The 22,785-nt window shown below is 51.7% G+C and overlaps 1 protein-coding gene across 2 annotated transcripts in view; it reads left to right on the plus strand.

The window, feature by feature from the left end:
- The first annotated feature begins 8,034 nt into the window (after window positions 1-8,034).
- Window positions 8,035-22,785, plus strand: part of CDH11 (cadherin 11) — a 150,874-nt gene continuing 136,123 nt past the window's right edge. Inside the window, exon 1 of one of the 2 annotated variants that reach the window (XM_041772206.1) lies at window positions 8,035-8,196. The gene's annotated coding sequence lies outside the window, so the exon portion shown is untranslated. Of the gene's footprint in view, window positions 8,197-10,176; window positions 10,409-22,785 lie in introns of those variants that run through there. The other variant, XM_041772207.1, reaches the window with a different exon arrangement.

The following is a 22,785-nucleotide window of genomic DNA, read 5'->3' on the forward strand; positions in this document are numbered from 1 at the left end:
TCTTGCTGTCCTGGCTCACAGCCCAAACACTCTTTGTCAACAAATACAATCAGATCACTCCTGCTTTAAAAAAAAAAAAAATCCATATTGCCCATTGCATTTGGGGTACAATTTCCTTGTCCTACAAAGCCCTGGATTATTTGTCTCTGTGTACTTCCTCAGAGTACATTAAGCACCAGGCTTATGAATCTTTTTTAGGTCCTGAAATGCCCCAAGTCCCATTGTGCCTCAATACTCTTACACAATCTACTCCTTCCATGGCGTGTTCTCTCCCTACACTTATCTTAACTCTTCCGTATATTTTAATTCTCAGATGAAAACGAATACCTTTAACGAAAGCTTCACTCACCTCCCCTTACAACCTCTCCCGTATGAATTAGTTCCACAATGATATTCCCTTGCAGACTCCGAGCAATTACATCACATTTAATTATTCACTTATTAGCAAACTGTTTGCCTTTGGGTCAGCCGTTCAATTCTCTGAGCTTTCTGGTCCTCACCTATAAAATGGGCATACTTTGTAGAAGCGTTGTAAGGACTGGAATTAAAGCACTTAACAGGCATTCAATGAATAGCTATGAAAAGTGTTGTTCTTAAATTCCACCCATAGCTCAAAACAATTCTCTGTACACTGGAAAAATCAATCATGGCTGAAGACCCAGAACTAAGGTGACTATCAATCAGAATAGAGAGACTTTTCTGGAATACCTCCTCCAAGAAGAAATCTCTTTCCTAAGCCATCTGTGTATATGCCACCGGTGCATTCCATTTTGACCTACCTGTGCTCTATGGAAAGACCCTATTAGCTCTTAGTCGTGAAGGAAGCCACTAGAAAGGGTAGAGAAATATGCACAACTGGGAAAAAAAGGCTGAAATGCAGCCTATGCTGTGTAAGTTCATCTGTCTTAGGCTGAGGATGCTAAAGAAAGATTTTTGTAAAAAGCTTTCTGCATCAGGTAACAATGATTTCTTCCTTCCCCTTCTCAACACAGACGGTCAATGCTCCAACGTTCATAAAAATTGGAACACAGAGCTCTCTTAAATCCTGTTGTCCAAATTGTAGACTATTTGCAAAGCAAGCCAGTACCGATCTTGAATAACATTTCCAATGGTTCTCCTGGAGCACAAACACATTTAAATGCGCCTATTCACAAGTTTAAAAAAGAATGTAAATGTATGCACATACGAACATTGAAATAGCCTTCTGTGAGGCGGTTTAATAAGCCAATCTCTTAGTCCACACAGCAAACAAACCGGAATTAGAAATCAGAAGCAGAACTGTCATTATGCATACCTGTAATTCATTTTAGGAAATTCGTATGTTCTAGAAAGTTGTCCGCACACCACCATTTTGAAAATTGGATTATATTTTTAAAAGCACTGAAGGAGGTAGCTGTTTTAACCAGCATCCGAATGAAACCTTTGGTAAAGTGAAGAATCATTTTTTGCAATGTGAATAATTGGCATCATTAAATTCACTTTGTAAACAAGGGACACTTGTACCATGTTTAGATTCAAGCAGATGATCCATCTGCTCTTGGTTTCAGGATTCATTCATTCAGTTAGCATTTTTCATGCATTTGCTATTCATGTATTCATTCTACAAATATTTACTGAGTGCTTACCATATGCCTGGCACTGTATTAGATGCTGAAGATACAGGAATGAGCAGGAGAGGTGACATCCTTTGCCCTCCTGAAGCTTGTACCCCAGTGGGGCAAGAGGACAATAAACACAAACAAATAAAAGTACACAATACGATCTCAAGTAGATAGATAATGTCATGAATAAGAATTAAGCAGTCTAAGGGGAGAGAAAGGGATGGACTGCAGGGGACTGGAGTGTTGGGTGGGAGCTCCTGCTGATGGAAGAGGCAGACAAGTCCTGGTTAAACGGACAGAATGAGGGAGCAAGGCAGGAGAAAGACGAGGGGCAGGGTGAAGCAGAAGGAACAGCCAAGGCAAAGGTCCTGAATCTGGAGCATGTTTGTGTTTGAACAATAGCAAAAAGCAAGTGCGGCTTGAGTGATCCAAGGAGAGCAGTGGGAAGACCAGCAAGGCACTAGCAAGGCCCTCAGGCATCAGCCCAAGATGCACCTTCTAGACCATGGATGGACGCATGCATGAGGCAACTGTTCTCAGTACCAGAAGGCGAGGAATAGAAGACTCGGAATCCACAGATTAAAAAAAAAAAAAAAAAAAAAGAATCCACAGATTTCTGCCCACCGTGGAAGGGACGGTTTTCCAAATAAATTACCATGCTGATATATTTTTTTCTTGTATCCTCCTTATTTCATTCTTACCTTCCCTGCCGCTGTCGCCCTTCCCTCCTTCCCTCCTCTCCCTGCCTTACTTACACCATTTCATGCATATCCGTGTTGTACCTATTGTGTCCCAGGAAATGTGCCCTGGGCTTAGAGGCTTAGAACAAGTCTTCCCTTTTCCCTACACGCTCCCCATTCACATCAAAACTAGCATCTGCTGAATGAGCTTCTCCACTGGGATAACTTGGGAGTCAAACACACAGAGGTTGGAATCTAGCTTCAATACGTACCTGCTGTACTATATTGGGGAGTGCATATGGTTTTCCTGTTGTCTCAGTTCTCTCATCTGCAAAATAGGGATAATAATACATACTTTGGTGGGATATTTTGATAATTTCTGGTTTTATTTATAAGCCAGCGATTCTTATTATTGCATTACTATTTCTGCTTGTTTCTTCCTTTACAACTGGAGCCTCAAAGTTAAAGCAAGGACAGAGTTACAAGGGCTGGTAGGAGGCTGAAACCGTCTTCTGACTCTGTCTCCTCTAATGTTCTAGAATTATAGGATATAACCCATGGGATCTGACAACCCAACGTGACCCAGCACGGAGGCAGGCTGCGAAGCTGTTTGTGCCTGTGGGAGATTGTATAATAGCCCCAACTCTCCATCCTGCCCTGTATCCACACCCTTTGCCACACAACTCTGAAGTTCCTCTCACTTAAAAAGCAGATTCTATTACTCAACCCCTTATCTTTTAATCTGGCCACGTGGTATGCTCTGGCCAACAAAGGCACAAGGTACAAGGGACCATTTTCAGTCCTAAGCCTGCACCTCAAGAGGCCCCTGCATGTTTCTGCATGACATCTTGTGCAGTTGCCACTGCCATGAGAATATGCCCAAACTAATCCCAGGAGGAGGACGGAAAATACAGGAAGCTGAGCAGTTATCCTAGCCCAGCCCGGTCTGGGTGGGCCAGGCAACCCCAGCCAACCTACAGATGAGAGCCAATAATTGTTATTTTAGGCCACTGGATGCTGGAGTCATTCATAAACTAGTATTATCGCGGAGATATTTGATATACTATCTTAGTTTAATCGAAATATTCATTAACAATCATCAATTAATCAAACATATTTATCGGACTTCTGTAGTTAATACACACCAGGTTCTGAGGATACAGGCATAATAAATCAGAAGGATATCATCCCTGCCCTTGGGGAACTTAGATGAGGGAGGAAAACAAAGAAATGCTGCTACTCAGAGTTGAAAAGGGTCTGTTTCAGAGAAAGGGGGTGGCCTGGAGTCAGGGGTTAGCCTGAGAAGATTGACTGACTACTCCTCGCGGTGGGAAGGGGAACTTCATCTAGGAGACGCTCTCCCTGTCCCGGAGAGTAGGACTTTAAAACCCTAGAACCTTAGCTCTGAAAGGATCCTCCCCTGAGCTCTCATTTACATCTATAGGCTCAGAGAAAGGGAATGACTTACTCAGGGCGACTCAAGGAATTTGTGGCAAATCTAGGACATGAACCCAGCGCATCCGTCGCCAGGGTTGGCACGTCTAATACGACCTCCGATGGGTCTTACGGTGTCCGTAAACTTTGAACCGCCATCAAATTCTTGGCCAGAAGTTTTATTACTAACACCATTGAAAATAAGATCAATCTCCACGATTATTATAATTCATGATTTTAACAGGCCTCCTTTCTTGCTCGGGGCATTTAAGGTATGAGAATAACCAGACCTCATAATTAATAACAGTAATTAATGCCTTTCATTGATTGAGCCTCCGCTCTAAGCACAGTTTCAATGGCTTTAGATACGTGGGCACGTTTAATCCCTGCCACAATGTACGCCCAGATAATAAGCCCCATTTTACAGAACTGGAAACTGAATCTTACGGAGATAAATTCTTTACCCAAAGTTCCACAGTTACTAAGAGGCAGAACCGGGAATCAGACACAGACCAAAGGCCTGTGGTTTTTCTACTTTTCTCTGCAGACCCAGCTGTGGCAACCTTTATGTGAGATGTTGGTTCACAGATGGCATTCCTGTTCCATCCTTCGCAGTGCTTTCCCTCTGCCTAGAGAAGGCACGATTGGGGCCCACCCCAACGTGATAAAACCATCTCCCTGCTTGGATCTTGCCCCGTTTTTAACACCTTATACCAAAGGATGGCTCTGGAGCGGGAAGCTTTGAGAAGACCTGGGGGAGCCTGAAGCTTCTAAGTGGAAACAAGGAACTGACTCACCAGGGCCTGGTTATCTTCAGAGTCTGAGGAGAGGCGCATCAAAGGGATGAGAGCCTGGTACCTTTGATGAAGGAACCAACAGGAAATTATTAGCCTCATGCTGACAAGGACAAAGACAAGAAAAGGGCCATTTGGGTCTCATCTCTGTCTGGACTGGAAGAGGCAGGAAGCCTAAGGGGCTGTTTAATCTTGGCTCCAGAGCGATGTGAACCCTGGCTTCCTCCCTGGAAGAACAAGGTGAAGGAAAGGTGAGGCAAGTTAAGATAAACACCCAAACTTCTGGCTGCCTGGATGAACTGAATCTTTTAATTTAAGCTGTCAGTGGGTTCTTTCTTCTCTGTCTTTTCCTTTTTTAATCTAAACTGTAATCACACAATACTCCACCCAAGTGCTTGATATGGATTTCTAAGACAGATCCTAACATAGTCATAAAAAAAATCCCCTCTGAAATGTGCACTTTGTACTGTGTCTATGTGTAGGTGTGTTTAAAATGTCACGAACTGGAATACCTAACTCTAGTTCCCAGGAATTAATCACTTAGAAGAGTGAAAGGGGGAAATTAACTTGCTTTAACACTCACAAGACTCTCCAAAGCAGGCGCCAAAATAGAACTTATTGAATAGACGTATGGTTATCTTTCTATAAGAACTAAAACTCTTAAAAAAAAAAAAAAAGAAAATATTTTTTCTTATCTAAAATTGCCTTGCAAAATTTTCCTAAGTTACTTGGGCTCAACTGCAGGTCACAGACTCTCACAGATTCCTCATAGGGAATAAAAGTATAGCAGGGTTTTTTTGGGGGGGGGCAAGGAGGTGGCCTTTTTAAAAGTTACAATTCAATGAATTTTAGTGAAATGTGTAAATTTGTGCAACCACCACCACCATCTGATTTTAGAACATTTCAACACCAAACAAAGTTCCCTCATGCCCATCTGTAGTCAATTCCTATTCATACACTGAGCCAGGACCACCACTGATCCTCTTTCTGTCTCTACAAATTTGCATTTTCTGGACATTTATATGAAGGAATCATGCAGTATGTGGCTTCGTATCTGCTTTTAGCAAGTTCTTAAGGTTCATTCATAACGTAACGTGCATCAGTGTTTCTTTTCTTTTTAATGGTGAATACTATTCCATTTGGTGGATATACCACATTTGTTTTCTCGGCAATTGAGGGACGTATAGGTTATTTCCAAAGCTTGGCTATTATGGACACTCTAGCTATGAACTTTCAGATGCGTGTCTTTGTGTGGATGTGTTTCCCGCTCTCTCGAGTAGAATCAGAGGCACAGAATCGATTGTGCAAAGGGACATGGAGCACGACCAGACACTAGGCCTCCTCTGATTCAGATATGCTGTGTCCGTGGAAATCTGCCAAACGATTCTTAACTCATCCTTAAAATCAGCTGATGCTATCTTCCATGGGTGGGAGGGCCTAAAAGAAGTCCCAAACAACAACAAACAAACAGAAAACTACTGCTCTCATTTGATGAATTCTGAACAGAAAGCGGGGGGCCGGGCCCAGCTACTACCGCTCCCCTGGCGCCCAGGTGCCGTCCGCCCCAGGCCTGCAGAGCGGAGCCCCTGAAATCTTTCTGGAGGATCAGGAGGTGCGCCGGGCATGGCAGGCGCTGGACCGCTTTCCTTCCGTGCGCGTCCTGGCCCGCCGGCTTCAGCTGCCTGTGCGCCCCGAGGAGGGGAGGCGCGCACCGACGGCGGCCGGGCCACCAGGCAGCTCTGCGGGACAGTCCTCGGGCTCCGCGCACCTGCCGGGCAGCGCGCGCCCCACCCCCGCCGCGGGCGGCCCAGGGCACCCCCAGCATCCAGGCCTCGGGGCGCGGGACTGGAGGGGGGGGCAGCACCAAGGGGTGAGAGGCAGCGAGAGTGCGGAGGCCGCAGAGGCGGGGTGGGGGCCGGGCCCCGAGGCCGGTCCCCTGGAGGCCTTGGGGCGGGGCGCTGGCGGCGCAGGGGCCTGGCGCAGGGACGCGCGGTCCAGAGGCCGGGGCCACTCCGAGGGCGCGGGGAGCGGGGAGCGGGCGGGGGGGGGGGTGTCGACGGCGGGCGCTCGGGGAGAGAGGCGGGCGCCCCAGGGCCTCCCCGCGCACCCCGAGGCCCCCCGCGCACCCCGAGGGCCCCCGCCCGCCGCCCCCGCGCACCCCAAGGGCCTCCCCGCGCTCCCCGAGGCCCCCGCGCACCCCGAGGGCCTCCCCCCGCCCCGAGGGCCTCCCCGCGCACCCCGAGGGCCTCCCCGCGCACCCCGGGGCCCCCGCGCACCCCGAGGGACCCCTCCGAGCCTCGCGCGCCGGCTGCCCCGCGTGTGCCCTGGCCCCGGCTGGACGGGGTGCAGCGCCCCGGGGCCCCGCCCGGCCTCCCGCCCCTCGCCCTGTCGCGGGCGGTCCGGAGGGGCGGGAGCTTCCCCACTTGTCCTCCCCGGCCCTGGGGTCCGCCGGCTCGCCCCCCCCCCGGCCCCGCTCGCCTCCTCCCCGCGGGCCCGGCCCCCTGCCCCCATCCCCGTCCGTGCCTCCCGGGGGTCCAGCGCCCCGTTCTCCCCTTGCTTCTTCGCCGTCCTTCGCCCCTCCTTGGTGCGCCGCCCGCACCCCGAGACCTGTTCCAGCCCGGGTGCCCGCAGGTCCCGGTGCCCCCCAGCCCCGCGGGGAGCGCTGCGCACGGCTCCCGGGGCCACGAGCGGGCGCCCAGTGCCCGGGGATTCGAGGCCCGACCCCGCCGCCCTGTCGGGTCCGCCCGAGGGACGGAGGCGGGGGCCGGGGCGAGGCTGCCGGTTCCCGCAGGCCGCGGTGCGTGCGCGGCGGGGGCCCGAGGGGCGAGGGAGGCCGCCTGCGGGGCCGCTGGACCTGCCCGCGGGGCCGGCGCCCTGGGGGACCCCGGGCCGAGGCGGGGGCGAGTCCGAGGTGCGGGTCCCCGGGTTCTCCGCGCCCCGAGCAGAGTTTGCGGGAACTGGGGGTGCGCGGGGCCGAGGCCGGCGTGGAGCGCTCTCGGGGCGGGGGGCGGGGCGCGGGGGCGCGGGGGCGCGGCCGCCCCAGGTCCCCCGCAGCGCAGCGCCCAGGCCTCCCGGCGAGGGCCCGGCCGGGCCAGCCGGAGCCGGAGCCGGAGCCGGAGCCGATCCCGGAGACGCAGGAGGGGCTCCCGCGCCCGCCCGGCTTCCCTCCGCCGCCCGCCCCGATTGGCTGCGCGTCCCCGGAGCCAACTTCGGCCGCCGCAGACCGTGCGAGCCCGGGGAGCCGGGGCGGGAGCCGGGGCGGGAGCCGGGGCGGGAGGGGGGCGGGAGGGGGGCGCCCAGGGCCCGCGGGAGGGGCGGGGAGCGGGGCCCCCCCAGCCCGGCCGGGCCCAGCTCGCGGCGCCGGGGCCTGGGCTGCTCTCCGCCCTCCCCTCCGCGCCCCTCCCCGCCGCTCCCGCCCCTCCCGGCGGCCTCCCCTCCCCTCCCCTCCCCTCCCCTCCCCTCCCCTCCCCCGCCCCGCCCGCCGCCTCCCCCCGGCTTCTCATTCCTGCCACTGGCGCGCTCGGCGGCTCAGTCCGCGGCCGCCGCCAGCCGAGGGGAGCGCGGCGCGCAGATGCCGCGGGGGCCGCTCGCAGCCGCCGCCGACTTGGGACCGGGCCCCGGGCCGCGGCCGGGCTGACCCCGCGCCCCCGCCGGGCCCTCCGCCGGCCGCCCCGACCGACGGCCCAGGTGAGGCTCGCGGCCCGCGCTCCCGCCCCCGGATGGGGCCCTCCGCCGGGGGGGACCGGGGAGCTCCCACTGATGCGGCGCCCACAGCGCGCGGGGGGCGCCGAGGCACGGAGCGGTGTGCTGGGGACCAGGCGGCGGGGAGCGGGCAGCTGCGGGTGCGCTCCAGCCTCCCCGCGGGGCCGCCCGGGTCGGGTCTCCGGGGAAAGTCGCCCCCGGCGGGGCCGGCCCGCTCGCCCGCGGCGCCTCCGCCCGAAAGCGGCGACGCCAGCGCGCTCCGCAGGGCTCCGGCCCCTCGCCGGGTCCCTGCTCCCTGCTCCTCCCGGGGCTCCTGCGTCTACCCGGGTCCCTGCTTCTCCCCGGGGTCCCTGCCCCTTTCCGGGTCCCTGCTCCTCCCGGGGCTCCTGCCCCTTCCCAGGGTCCCTGCCCCTCCCCGGGGTCCCTGCCCCTTCCAGGGGCTCCTGCCCCTACCCAAGTCGTGCTCCTCCCGGGATCCCTGCCCCTCCCAGGGCTCCTGCCCCTTCTCCCGGGTCCCTGCTCCTCCCCAGGGCCCTGCTCCTCCCCGGGGTCTCTGCCCCTTCCCGAGCCCCTGCCCCGCCCAGGAGTCCTACCCCTCCCCGGGGTCCCTGCCCCTTCCCAGGGCTCCTGCCCCTCCCCGGGTCCCTGCCCCTCCCCAGGTCTCTTCTCCTCCCGGGGTCCCTGCGCCTCCCGGGTCCCTGCCCCTTCCCAGGGCTCCTGCTCCTCCCCGGGTCCCTGTCCCTCCCCCGGGTCCCTGTCCCTCCCTCGGGTCCCTGCCCCTCCTCCGGGTCCCTGCCCCTTCCCAGGGCTCCTGCCCCTTCCCGGGGTCCCTTCCCCTCCCCGGGTTCCTGCCCCCTCCCGGGGTCCCTTCCTCTCCCCAAGTCCCTGCCCCCTCCCAGGTCCCTGCTCCTCCCCAAGTCCCTGCCCCTCCCGGGGTCCCTGCCCCCTGCGCCCCCCCCTCCCCGGCGAGGCCGGGCGCGCGGAGATCTCGGGGCCGGGACTGCGGGCTGCGGGCTGCGGGGCGCGCTGGGGCCCGGGCGCGGTGGGCTCGGTGGGCTCGGTGGGCTCGGAGCCCGGGCCCCGCGGGGAGGTGGGCGGGCGGCGCCGACCGGGCCCCGCTCCCCCGCGCTGGCACCGCCGGCGGCTCCGCGGGAACTTTGCGCGCCGCCCCCCCCCCTCCCCCCGGCCGCCCGCGCCCCTGGTCGGCGGAGCCCGGGAGCGCCAGCCGCGGGGTGCGGAGGGCGGCGGGAGGCGCCCCTTTCCCGCTCCGGCCGGGCAGGGCTTAGGAGGGCCCGGCTGGCCCCAGAGGCAGAGCCCCAGGGAGGGCGGGGTCGCGCCCCTGGTCCCCGAGGCCGTGTTGGGGGGGGGTGCCCCGCGCGCCCCCCGCTCCCGGGTAAAGGTTTTCTAGGGGCCGGAGAGCCCTGTTGCTTGGGCTGATAAGGCAGCGGGAATTCCTTGGGCCGTGGCACTGCTCCTAAGAATCGCATCTTTCAAGCATCTGCTGACGCCCTGGGTGCCGGCGAGGGCCCGGGATGGGGGAGGCGCCGGACGCCCGCAGTGGGGGCGCGGGCGTGTGCGGAGCCTTCCCCTGCTCTCCCCAGAGACATCTGGCCCGGCGGCCGCGAATCCCTCCTCGCTCTGCTCCCCGGATCCCTCCTATCAGGTTCATCCGAGGCAGGGAGGAAGTTTTCGGTTTAATCACAGGGAAGACACGATAATGAATCTGGCAGGAGGATGGATCGATCACCCCGGGGCTCGCCGCGGACGTCGATGGCTCTGCGGGGTGTCTGGCCCCGGGGGGCGGGAGCGCTGGGAGTGTTCTCCGGGGCGAGGATGCACCCGCCGCCGGGCCGGGCTCGCAGCGCGGGGGCCTCCACCGTGGGAGGAGGAGAAAGGGGCCGGCCTTCCTCTGCTTAGTCCTGGGATTATTTTTCCTATAAACGGGAGATGCAGACAGCGGAGCGCAGAAGTGGCCCCAGCCCGACCCTAGCTGCAGGGAGCCTGGTCTTCCTCCAGCAGAACAAAGGAGTAAAAGTTGCAAAACAAAGGGACAGAGCTGTGGTCACTACCAGAGGGACCCGAGGCTCCTGGGCACTAACGTTCGCCTCTCCTGAGCTCTAACTGTTTAGACTTGGCCGGTGGGCCCGGGAATTGGAACCTCCGTGCAAAACTGAAATCCTGCCTGGTACAAAGAAATGTGAGTAGTTTTTCCAAGTATAGACCAGAGAAGGGCGTAGCAGAGGCCAGGAAACTTTGCTTGAGTGAGAATGGGCTTTACATCTTACTTTTGAGACGTTGCAAATTAATGTGTTAAAAATGTGGTGCAGCCGGGCTTCATTGCTGATGACAATCGTTGCTGTCATTTTTGTTGTTATTTCAGAGTCTGCATAAACTGGCTATTTTATTGCATTGTTTGAGAACAGGGAACCCCCCCTTCCCCCCACCCACCCCGCCCCATCCCTGGGGTAGGGGATGGCAAGGGAGAATGAAGAGAACTGAGATAGGATCATCTGTTGAGGCCCAAACATGTAGATTGACTCAAACTGGGCTTATTGCTTACTAGAAAAAAAAAAAAAGGCTTTTAAAATAGTTCTAATGGAAGCAGTGGACCATCTTGATAGCACTTGAGAACTTCCATTATGTTCAGCAATCTTATCAAAACAGCAGACAGTAAAATTACTAGACACCTAAATTCTATTTTCAATTAAGATGCAATCTTTTGTTAATTTGAGAATTAAAAAAAAAAAAAAAAGTCACGGCTCTATTTTCTTATGACCCAGAACTCTTGTTTGCTCTTTGCAGGGGTGGCTGTGGCTGTGGCTGTTTGTTTGCTTGTGCGAGGAGAGGGGGACAGGGTTGGAGAGCCTTGCCCTGATTTGGGGGCATACAGACCAATTTCATGCTCCTTTAATGCACTTGTCTTCATAATTCATGGTTTTTCTTCCGCTTTGAATAGAATTACATGGCTGCCTTGTAAAGATTCTGGTTTGGGGGACCCTCGTATGGGAAACGCCATGACTTTGACCTCCAGGCTTGATTTACAACGCGGAGCCAGACTCCCATGAGCTTATGTGTCTCGGGGCCTTGCCCGCGAACGTCTGTGACTTACGAAGTTGACAGCTCACACACACTTTGATCTGTGATATTCAAATCTATTTTCAGAACCGTCTAAGGGAGACCTCCAGATCCCATTCTAGTTTTCCTCCATTTTCAGTGCATTTGTGTAGGCACATGTTCAGGAAGCACAACCGTTGTGTTTGTTTATTTTCAATATTTTGTACTCACCTTGCTCATGAGCATATCTGACCACTCATAGTGATACGATAACCCCGGCCTGTGGAGTCTGAAGGTCGGCAGGAAACATTTCCTCTTAAACGTCCAGGTGTTTGCAGAAGGACTGTAAACGCCCAAGTGCTTTTCCTAGAAAATCTGAGCCCATGACTTAAGGGATCGAGGTATGTTTGGGATGGGTGTTCCCTCTGGTGGAAGTGGCCATCGTTCCCGAGAAAGCTACCTGGTTCGTCCAGAGCCCCCGTTCTGGATGTGCCAGGCGTTCGAGTGGAGCTGTCATCCCCTCCAATCCAGTGTCATCGCCCCTAAAATATGTAAAGATCTTCGGTCTGTGTGGGCTCGGGGACAGACATCAACAGGTATGTTAAAAAGAAAAAGTAAAGCTGGAGAAAGTGCGACAGGTTTAGGCACAGCAGTAGAACCACGCGTCCGTGGGGGTCGGGGGGACCACGGTGATAGGCACCGAGCCCCCCTGTGCGCAGGGACGGCCACCGGCCTGTGGCGGCTGCGATTTCCCGGTGGCCCGCCCGGGCGCTCGGGCAGGGGCTCCTCGGTGGAAGCTGGCGCTGCGGCCACCAGAGGGCAGTGGCACCCTTCTCCCGGGCTGCGGGGGCCCAGCTGCCGCACAGGGCACCATGAAAAGCGGTTTTGTTGCCACCAGCCTTGTCTGGGCCTCTCCGGGGACACCGGATTCCGGCTCGCCCTGGTCCAGGCTGCCGCCGGCGCCGTGTCAGGCCCAGCATCTTTCTGGTCGTGGGTCCCTTACCTCCAGCCTCCTCTCGCCTTCCTGGACTTTACTAGAAAGTTGGAGAATCTTGAGTGTCTGGGCAGGAGGTGCGTGGGACAAGGTCAGCTCTCACTAAGGCAGCGATCTGGGAGGATTTTCCGGCTTTTTTTTTTTTTTAAGTCCCTGCCAGAAAGAGCATCGTTTGAGACTCTGAAGGAAAACAAATGCATAAAGAAGAGAAATATTAGTAAGATTGCTGTGGTAGCGTTGCCTGTTCTCTCAGGAGGTCTTGAAGACGTCTGCAAGACATTTCCCATTTGCAAAAAAAAAAAAAAGAAAAGCACTTTGATCTTTGGTAAACACTTTGGGGCATGCAGTTTTACTACAACTGCCAATGTTTTACTATTATCTTTAAACCCTTCTTGATCTTGCTGCAAAAAAAACCCAAATTGAGCAGAGAGCGAAATTTAATTCAAGATTGGTCCTCACGCACTGGAGTTTAATCATTTGACTTTTTTTTTTCCCCTCCGTGATACGGAAATTACTGCTTATGATTAAATTGCATATTTCAGGCTGCACAGATTTATATTTGTTACTGTTTGATAGTGTCATTATGAAAGTTCAGAAGAATAATGTTAAAAAAGAAAACCACTAACGCTATATTATAATTAAGAGGCAAGCTCTATTAAAAAAAATAAGTACTGTCTTAAGTGGATTTTTATTTGTATTTTTTTTTTTTAACTGAATACAATTGCTTCCCTGGTGAGTCAGCAGCAGCGCAGTTCCGTGCAGCTCTGAGTGTGTTGGAATGCAAAGGCCGTTGATGAAGAAGGAATCAATGCAAATGGATTATGGGAAGGAGTATTAAGTAACTCAGTGGAAAGTAAGACAAAGTGTTTTGTAAACCGATGCTCACTCACCACTGGACAGTTTATTTAACTCAAAAAAAAAAGAAAAAAAAAGAAAGCACTTTTAAATTGTAAGTGCTTGTGAATAATGCATGTTTGTTAGAACTGGAGGCAAAATTTCATTGTTATTTGGTTTAATTAGTCATCAGACTGTTGCAGAGTTCCAGAATTCTTATTGAGATAAATCACGGTTCTCATGGTCTGAGAGGGTGAAGTTTCAGCTCAGGCAGAGAAGCCGGTACCCCCAGGATATTAAGTGAGATAGGAGGATGAAGGAGAAGAGAGGAACGGAAGTAAGGGAAGGAAAAAAAAAAAACAAAACACCGTGAGAGAGCCTAACGGTGCTCTTGCTCGCGGTAGGCCCAGTACTGGTGTCCCCCTCCCTTTACCTCCCTCCTCCAGACCCATGTGAGGTGCTGAACCCAGAAGGCGGGCAGGGGTTTCCAGGCCATAGAGAACAGTGGCCGGGGTCTTAGGCTATGCCTTTCTGACACTGGGAACTCCTCACAGGATACTGGGGATTTTTCTTGAATTTTTCTGGTTGTTGCAGGTGAAGAAAAACCTTCACGCGCTTCCTCCACAAATTCCCTTCTTTTCCAGAAATCCAGGAGACGAGGTCTTCTGCACTGGCATGATTTCACTGATTAAGAATTTGTAGGAATTTCTGGAAGATACTGGCTTTGGGTGCAGTGTCTTCCACACGATGAGGGTCACCTACTAGAGCAACAGGAGTCGGGGGGGCTGCTCCTGGTTTTAGTTTCACATGCATGAGATGGCTTTTCAGCTACCGTTGGGCTCAGTGAGTGCAGCTGGTGAGGACTACGAGCATCCCTGGCACCTGCAGTGTTTATTCTCAGTAAGACCCGGCCTGGCTGCAGGCAGAGATAGATGTGCCAGTAGGGTACCGTGCCCCCCCCCATGGATTGTGGGAGAGCGTGACCCATGATCACATCCTGAGCACCCAGGCTGCATCCCTCATCCCCACGCCTGAGGCTTGGAGCAGCTAGTCAGGCAGCAAGGGATTCGGGTGAGGAGCAGGAGGCCAAGGCGTGCAAGTGCAGGGGAAGATACTTGTCTTTGCTCAACATTTTGATATTTTGCTCATGAACTTTCTCCACTCAACGTGATTTTTAAAATACTGCGTGACAGTATCGTTCGACTTGGCTGCTGAGTTCCTTGGCAAGCCCTCATAGTTCGTGCCCAAGGACAGTGGCTCACCTAACTCACTATGGGTCCAGCCCTGCCCAGTACTTGGATTCTTTTTAGCTCGAGCTCCAGTGCGTAGAGGGCATGTGACGGAGATAAAGCAACGTAACATCTCCGAGACTCAGGTGCCTCATCCCTACCAACGGGAATCATAATAAATCTCCTGTCCTAGGATCGTTGCAAAGGTAAAGTGAGAATTGAGTGCAGCGCCGGATTCATGATGAGTACTCACTAAATGCTCAGTATTTTGTCCTCTCAGCCCCGGGACTCAGTTTCATAGACTAATAGTGACAGGTAACAGTTCTTCCTTATAATTATGGGGCCAAAATCCTGCACTGAACATTCGCTCTAGATTGAGGCCTCTCCCAATTAGGGATGAATTGTTTATTAGTGCTTCCCTTTTTTTGAATTATTTCATAAGTTTAAGTGATCCATCCCTCCTCCATTTAAAATATTCAAGAGGCAGTGGAGATTTTAGAGATAATTAAGGCTTTTGAAAAGTGCCTGCCTCCTTCTCCTACCTTTGCATTTTCTCTCTGTTCCTTTTACATATGAGTTGCCAGCGGTAAGTTGCCCTCAAGTAATATCTTACTGGGAAAGTTTGCTAAGCATGTGCTGTTGAGATATTCATCACAGGGTTTGCTTTCATTTAAAAGGGGCTCATTACTATTCCAGACTAGCTTAAATGATAATTAGCCCCATGATAAATCGTCTCCATTTCAAGCATATTCCTGTTTGTTTTTCAGGTAAATGTAGTTTGGGGTTTTAAGGGGGTTGAGCAGTGACCATTTTGACTGCTGGGGAGACTATAGCTAAAGAACCTCTGGCTTGGCCCATGGTCTCCCTCAGGTGCAGGCAAAAGCACCGTGATTTGGTGCAGCATTGAAAATACCAGGAAGAAAAAAAAAAAAAAAAAAGAAAATACCAGGAACCATCATGGCCCGCCCCCCTGCAGCCCTTAATGGTTCTCCAACTGTTTTCACAGTCAGTGGCACAGTCAGGCCAGGCTTTCCAAGACTCCTGGACCTTCCGGGGTGTCCTGCTGTGTCCCATCTGTAGCCTTCTGTGTGTCATGTGTTTCTACCCCAGGCCCAAAGTCCCTCCTGGGTGTGCCTTGCAAAGAAAGGAAATACCCTCCTGTGTTTGCCTGGGAAAAGGAGGGAAGGAGAGCTCACTTTTTCATATCCTGCCATGTGCCAGGGGCTGTACCTGACACCTCGTTTATTCTATGCCTTCATGCTGTGGGCAGGGTATGAGCATTTCCATTGTACGAATGGGGAAACTGAGTCTCAGGAGGATTCTGGGCCCTTGTCTAGGCTTCCGGGGCTTGAGGAAGGAAAGCCAGCCTTCCCAGTCTGTCCTGAATCCACACGCCCAGGAGTTTTCTACTGTATGTGCTGCATGTTGCAAGCTGGTGCCTCCCTGGATGGCTAGAGACAAACAGCTGGACCGAGAGCTAAGCGGACTTCTCGGACCCTGTGTCTCTATAGAGACCCCAAACCTTAGCCATTAGAGGAGCTCCTGGGATCTTCTGGTCTAGCTTTTCTTTCAGCATGAGCTCTGTTGGCCATTAATCCCGCAGCTTCGTACATGTCCTCATGACAGCCTGCTAACTACCTCTCAGGGAGCCTATCACAGTAGCTAGGACCCATTAATTCTGTTCATTAAAATTCCCTATCATAGGAGGACCTAAAATGCCCCTCTTTTGTGACTTTCTCCTAATTGTTAGTTATTCTTTCTCCCTGTTCTCCATCACTTTCCCCCCCTCCTGACAGCCCTGCAAACATTTGAAAATCAGTATCAGATAATAGTGAAAATCCGGCGTTTGTTGAGCATTTAGTGAATTTCAGGCACTGAGCTAAGAACATTCTATGTGATATGAGACTTCCCCATAGTGTCTCTGTGAACTGGTAAGATTTTGCAAGGAAAACAAAACAGAACGAAAACATCCGAAAACAGACATTCCCAGTGTTCCCCAACTGGTAATTGAAAAACGCAGGCCCAGAGCCTTTCATTAAAGCAGATGACAAAAGTTCTGTACAACGATTGGACCTTCTACTTCCCGAGCGAGGAGTGGACATGCCACTTTACCAAGTAAGAATCGGTTGGTGTGAAGTCATTAATGGAATTATCAGCTATTTCAGTCCACCTTCAGTTAGAGATGAGGGTCCGGGGACCCAGAGAGAAGCCACGACTTGCCTAAGATCACAGGGTCATTTAGGGCAGACAAAGCAAGAACTGGGCGCAATCTTGGCTCTTAACTCAGTCTCTTACCAGTATCTATGGGCAAGTTGGTTTTTGTGGTTTTTTTTAGAATAGGTTTACTAGTGGTCTGATTTTTATTTAAACCTGTCACTACCTCCATTATCTATCTATCTATCTATCTATCTATCTATCTATCTATCTATCTATCTATCTATCTACACACACAAAAATACAACCAGTTCCGTCATTAGGCGGTTAAGTTGTGACACCTAAACATGGGGCTTTCCGTGAATCTATTTAGAAGTCACAATCCGCCGATCCGATGTCATTGGATAATATTTGGCAGACTGTACCATCTGACCTTGGCCCTCGGGTCTGTCCCACGTCACAGTCACTATCATTACTACCTCCATTCCATGTTTGAATAGATAACAGAGCAGAGTGGATCTCCCCCCCCCGTCACCTCTTGCAAGCCTTCACTGGGCTTTCTGGCAAGGCTGGATTTGAACTCGATTTCAAATCCATCTCTTTGTTACCCACTTTAATGAAAGGCTCTGGGCTGGGCACACAGAAATTGTCGAATCCTAAGGCCTTCCCCGAGGGAGCTGCTACATCATCAGTGGTGCAGAACATAGGTCTGTCTATAAAAACGCAAAGCTACAAGCGTAAGTGCAGCAAAGGAAGTACAAACAAATGGGGCCATCGGACCGACGAGCCCCAACTAGGGCAGCGATCGAAGATGGTCTGCAGAAGGAAGGCATTGGCGACTGCCGTGGACTCATGATGGCTGGAGCATCATCCGTGGTATGTGGTGCATTATCCCCGGTGCAAACCATCAAGGCATTGAGAACTTTCCTGTTTTAGAAATACTTCCTTAGGTGGAGCCAAACTCTCTCTCCAGAGGTCATATTCTTTGATACGAGCCTTTGATGCCATGCAGAATGGAGGTCGTTCCTCGTCCGCATTCCAGTTACTCAGTATTTATTGCCTTCCAGGTGCCTTTTCCTCAGCCTTCAACATCTCCAGAGTGAGCACCCACCCCATTTGGTTTCGCTCCAGCCTCTGTGGAGGGAAGGACTGAAGAGAAAGATCTAGGCAGCTAAACACTAGCCTGTCCCCTCCTTTCCACACACTTCTTTTATTGCAGCCGGAGGCTACATTACATTAGCTTTTATTGCCAGTCACATCACCCAAAGGACTTATGCTCCACAGTTTATTTGTTTATTTGTTTTTCCTTATGTGCTGCTGTTAAGTCACATTTCCCCACCTGTCGCTGTGCACGTAAGACATGACAGGCACCTTTAGTGGTTGTTAGCACAGGCGCTGGAGTCAGGCTGCCCTGCTGCCGGGGTTGGCCTTGCCACATTTAGCGGAGAGGGTCGCTCTAACCATGTCTCCATTTCCCCATCCGTGTGCTCGGTTAATGACATCTACCCTATAGGGTGGCTCTGATAGTCAACACCGTTAATATATAAACGTGCCTGAACCAGTGCCCAGATCGGATTGCTGTGATTATTAATGTCTCGGTTATGCTTCATATTGTTAGGTTCAGTCCACGGATCCAGTCTCCCCAAACATTTTCAAGTTTAAATCCTTAGTCTTTGATGCAGAGTCTCTGTCATGTGTCCTAGCCCCACTCTCCAAGTTGCTTTACTTAGTCCCCAACCGTGCTGGGTTAAAAACAAAACAACAACAACAATAAAAATAACCAGAATAGGAGCAGGGGTGGAATCTTATTATTAAACAAGACACTTCCCTCTCAGTGATTCAGCAGCCTGGGATACAGTATTTGACATGTTAGTCATTCCTCGTTCTGCGTATTTGTCATCTTGCTTGCTTGTTTGTTTGTTTGGCTGCAGAGCTTTGGAACCCCTTCTTGTGTTTGGAGAGTAGCTCACAGTAAGATTCTTAATAGAGAGAAGAGCGCCGCTTCTCCTCCAGAGGCCTGAAGGGCCAGAGAGTGGCTTCCCTCGCCCTCCTGGAAGCTAGAAGAATACAGACTCAGCACCAGCTTCCTGGTGTGTTTTAAGTGTGGATTCAGTTTCTTACATAAATGCAGACACAAACACACACACACATGTGTAACCACTGGCCGTGGAGAGCTCACCCTGGCCACCGTGGCAGGGGGCCCACGTCTGTAACTGCCCGTGTCCAGCAGAGGCAGGTGAGATGCCCTCACCCACCTGTTCCATGACGGTGTCTGGTCTACAGGCTCCCTGACATTCCTGTCCATCTTCTGAGCCTGCTTCCCTAGTCTTCCTGGAAGGAACGTGCTACCCAAAGTCTGTTTCTGTTGCCTTGAACTAAGAAACCCGAGTGGCTTCATTTCCCTGTGTGTTTCTGCAGGACTATCGTGTGAAATCTTATCCACTGCAGTACTGAGTGGGGTATCTGGCTTTGAGCTCCTTTTGAATGCTGAAGAAAATGTTGATAATCAGGTGCTAGGGTATGAGAGTAGGTCAGAGGGAGTCTTTATTAACATGGGATAGTTTAATTTGAGCAAGAATTAGGCACAATGTCAGGACCGATGCTGAAGCCTACTGAGATGGCTTAGTAGATGAGGTGGGATTTCCATGGAGGTCTCTGGCAGACGGCGTAACTGTGAGTCGTGTGTATGTAACTGGTCTCTTGGAAGGGACAGGCCAGGTTGTATGGAAAGGCGGCCCATGGATGCCAATGCAAAATTCCCAAAAATATTATCCAAAGGAAGCTAAGGCCAGATTCAGGGACAAGGATCCAAATTGGAACCCTAACCCAGCTAGGTAGTAGAGAGTATGCTAAATTCAAAGCCAAACAGCTGGGAGAAGGCCGGAGGGAATACATAGAAACTCTCCAAGCATGGATGGGAGTGTGAAAGATGCCCCCATAGAATGAGCTAGTAGCCCCAAGTCACATCCCCCTTCTGGAGGGGATAGCTCCCGTACCCAGCTCCTGGCAGCAGGGCCTCTGTGTTGGCCCAAGGATAAGATGATCAGGTGACAGCTGTCGGAGCCCAAACAGCGAGGCGATTTGGAGCAGCAAGGACAGAGAGGTAAAAGCTGCCTCTGAGGTGGGCCTCATACCATCCCAAGATCACTTTCCTGACCCACCTTTCTAGGAAATCACCCTTCCAGAGAGGGAAGCCTTCAGGGCAAGCTCAGAATGTCAGAACTGCCTAATGGGCCAGGTAGTTGAAGATCGAATGGCTTCGGTTTTGTGGCTGATGAGGCCCCTTGCCTACACCTGACTCTGTTATCACCATGCTGCCCAGGACTCGTGGAGCCATGCATTTCAAGTCCTATATGTCATGCTTCCTGACTGGTGGACCCGATTCGTGGACCCGAATCCAGACCACAAACCACAGATGACTGACCAGACAGGTGAAGCTGGGCGGGTAGCTGTGTTAGTAGATATCAACTTTCTAGTTACCTATTAAAGCATGCGTACTTAAAGGTTTTAAAAATTTAAAAACATATTTAAAGGTTTTATGAAATATTTCATGGTCAGTAGCAGCAAAACCGTATTTAAAATCCAAACCCAAGCTGAAAAATCGGAGGTTATCTATGCAAACACTTCCAACGCGGAACATTTTGACCTCAAGTATCCCAGTAGTGATGGGAGATTGCTCTTGAACTGGCTTGCTCCATTATATGCTTCATATACAGACACAACTGTAGTGTAAGATATAGTTTTCATTGTTATATTATTCTTGGGAACCTAAGGAGCACTGTATAAATGAAGTGTCACTATTAGTATTATTATCTTAGAGTAAAAATTGCAGCGTAGCAGTTAAAGCTGGGCACTCTAGCCTTCGAAATAATACATTGGTGATTCTTGTGTTTTATTCATCACTGCTCCTACCGCAAACATCGCAAAGAATCTTCAACTTCAGCAAATCTCAGCAGTGCATTTGGGAGCATTAGCCAGGAGACTAATGCAGCCCGAGAGGATGTGTCTTTGAAGTAAGGGATGGGTCCTATGGAATTATTTCAGCTGCCCGCTCCCCATCAACCCCATTGCTCTCGTGCTCTGCATTACAATCCGGAGAGGCACCCAGTTTTCACTTAGAGAGGCATGCCTTGGGTCCTTTGCCTATTGGCTGCATAACATCTCATTTCTCACGAATGGAGTAAGATCACCTGTCAGCAAGTTTGCTGCCAATTGCTGATGAATTATCCCTAATAGGCTGCCTGGTGATTCCCTCCCTCTAGGCGGACCAGCCTAGTGCCACTCTGACATTGCTGATAAATAGCTGTGTGGCCTTGGGCAGGCCAATTAACCTCAGTTTCCTCATCTGTAAAGTGGCCATTGGGGCCTTTTCCAGCTCGAAAATGGTCTGGCTCCCAATCTTCCACAAATCCGTTGACTTGGTGCTTTCCGACTATCACATTTCAGCATTCTGGAGAAAGCCATGTGAACAGAAACACCAGGAGGTGAAGGCACAGCCTGGATTTTCCCGAGCAGAGTATGCCAGCGAGCGACAGTGGGCAGAGTATGCCTGCAGGGTAATAAGGTTGGGACTCTGGAGTATGCTGAATGCCAAATTCAGGGCTTTGGACTTCAATCCCTAGGCCCTAGGGAGCCTTTGAAGGGTTTGGAGTAGGGGAGTGATGTGTTGAATGCTTTATGAAATGATTTCTGGAACAGCATTGAGAATTACTGATAGAAAGAACAGAGATCCTAAACAGGGAAGCCAGCAGGAAGGGGATTACAACAGAGATGATGAAGGGGCACCTAGGGTGGCAGCCGGATCACAATCGCTGATGTGCACTGAGCATTTACTATATGCACACACCGGGCGCAGCACTTCCCGTAAATTATCTCAGTCCGCCCTTGCCACAACTTTAGTGAGGTAGAGACTATAATTATCCCCATTAGTAAAACATAGAAACCAAGACTCGAGGTAGTTAAACGACTTTCCCCGGTGCTGCGCAGTTAATAGGTGAACAAGCAGGGTTTTGAGCAGAGATTCCACTGCTCTGTTGTAGGGACGTGGGGGTAAGAGGCGTTGAAGGGTAGATTCATGAGACTTGCTACAGATCCTCTCGATGAGGAGTGGGGATTGAAGTTTGGTGAAGGGCATGTGGAGTGCCCTGGACTTGGCCTTCCAGGGATTACCTCATCGCCTCTTCCCAGCCTCGAAAACTGGAGACCCAAGGTCACACAGATAAATTGTTGTAAAGGATTTGAACTCAGGCCTGAAAGATCCAGAAAGCTTTTCCTGTGGCTCTTCTCATGTTTCTAGGATTGATGGGTTCTTGGCTCTCTCCCTACCTGGGAAGATTTGAAGGTGACACAGACTGTCACGTTTTCTGTGATGTGCTCATACGAATTAAATGCTTGGAGAGACGTGCTACACAGGAAAGAAGTTATGCTTCCAAGATCCATGATTTCTCTTAAAATTTTGGTTCTTTTCCAGCCCTGGTATAGATGAAGTTGCCCCAGTAGTGTCACTTCAGGACATTATTTTACACCCACGGTTTAGAGTGTAATTCTAGGGACTGTTAAGAGGAGGCATCTAAAGCCAGTCTTTGCCCATCAGTGGGCACTCTCCACTTTGAGTTGTGTGGCATCAGGATCTGGCACAAAGTATATAAAAGGTGAGAGAGGAGAGTCACGCTGTATCTGCACTGACTCCTACTAATAAGGGCCCAGGCTTCGGAGAGATAAGAGAATCACCTACGTTGGATTTTAAGAGGCTTCACATTTGTCTGTCTAAGCTAGGACTTAAGAACAAATGAAATTGCAAACACCAACATGACAAAGTCTTGTTCCGAGAGACAAAGGCCTCGGGGACTCTGTGCTGGGTATTTCTTTATCGGCTCTAATATTCTTGGAGCATTTTCATTTATCTACCTCTTGATCTATCCTTTGCCCATTCCTTCTTTGTTAACCAACTCACTGTGAGACAAGAGATGGAAACTTGCCTCCCTAGTCTGGACTCAGGTTCCCTCTTTTGTAGTAGAAGAGGGTTGGAAGGGAAAATTGCCTCCCCACAGGAGCATCTGGAAGGACAGCCCAGCAAAAAAATAAAAATAAAAATAAAAAATAAAAAAAAAAATAAAAAAGCTCTGGCTACCCTGCTTGACCCAGAGAACACGTGCATTATCCTCTTCTTAACCCAGCTCCAGGGGTTCAGATTTTTATGTGGACAATGAAAACCAAATTGATGATTGGCTGTTGGGAACTCAGGACTTCGTTCTCAGTTCTGGCAAAGAGCCTCCAAAACCTGTCCCTTGACTCATTTAAATTAATGGT

Source organism: Vulpes lagopus, chromosome 10 (assembly GCF_018345385.1).
Source record: "Vulpes lagopus strain Blue_001 chromosome 10, ASM1834538v1, whole genome shotgun sequence".
NCBI lineage: Eukaryota > Metazoa > Chordata > Mammalia > Carnivora > Canidae > Vulpes > Vulpes lagopus.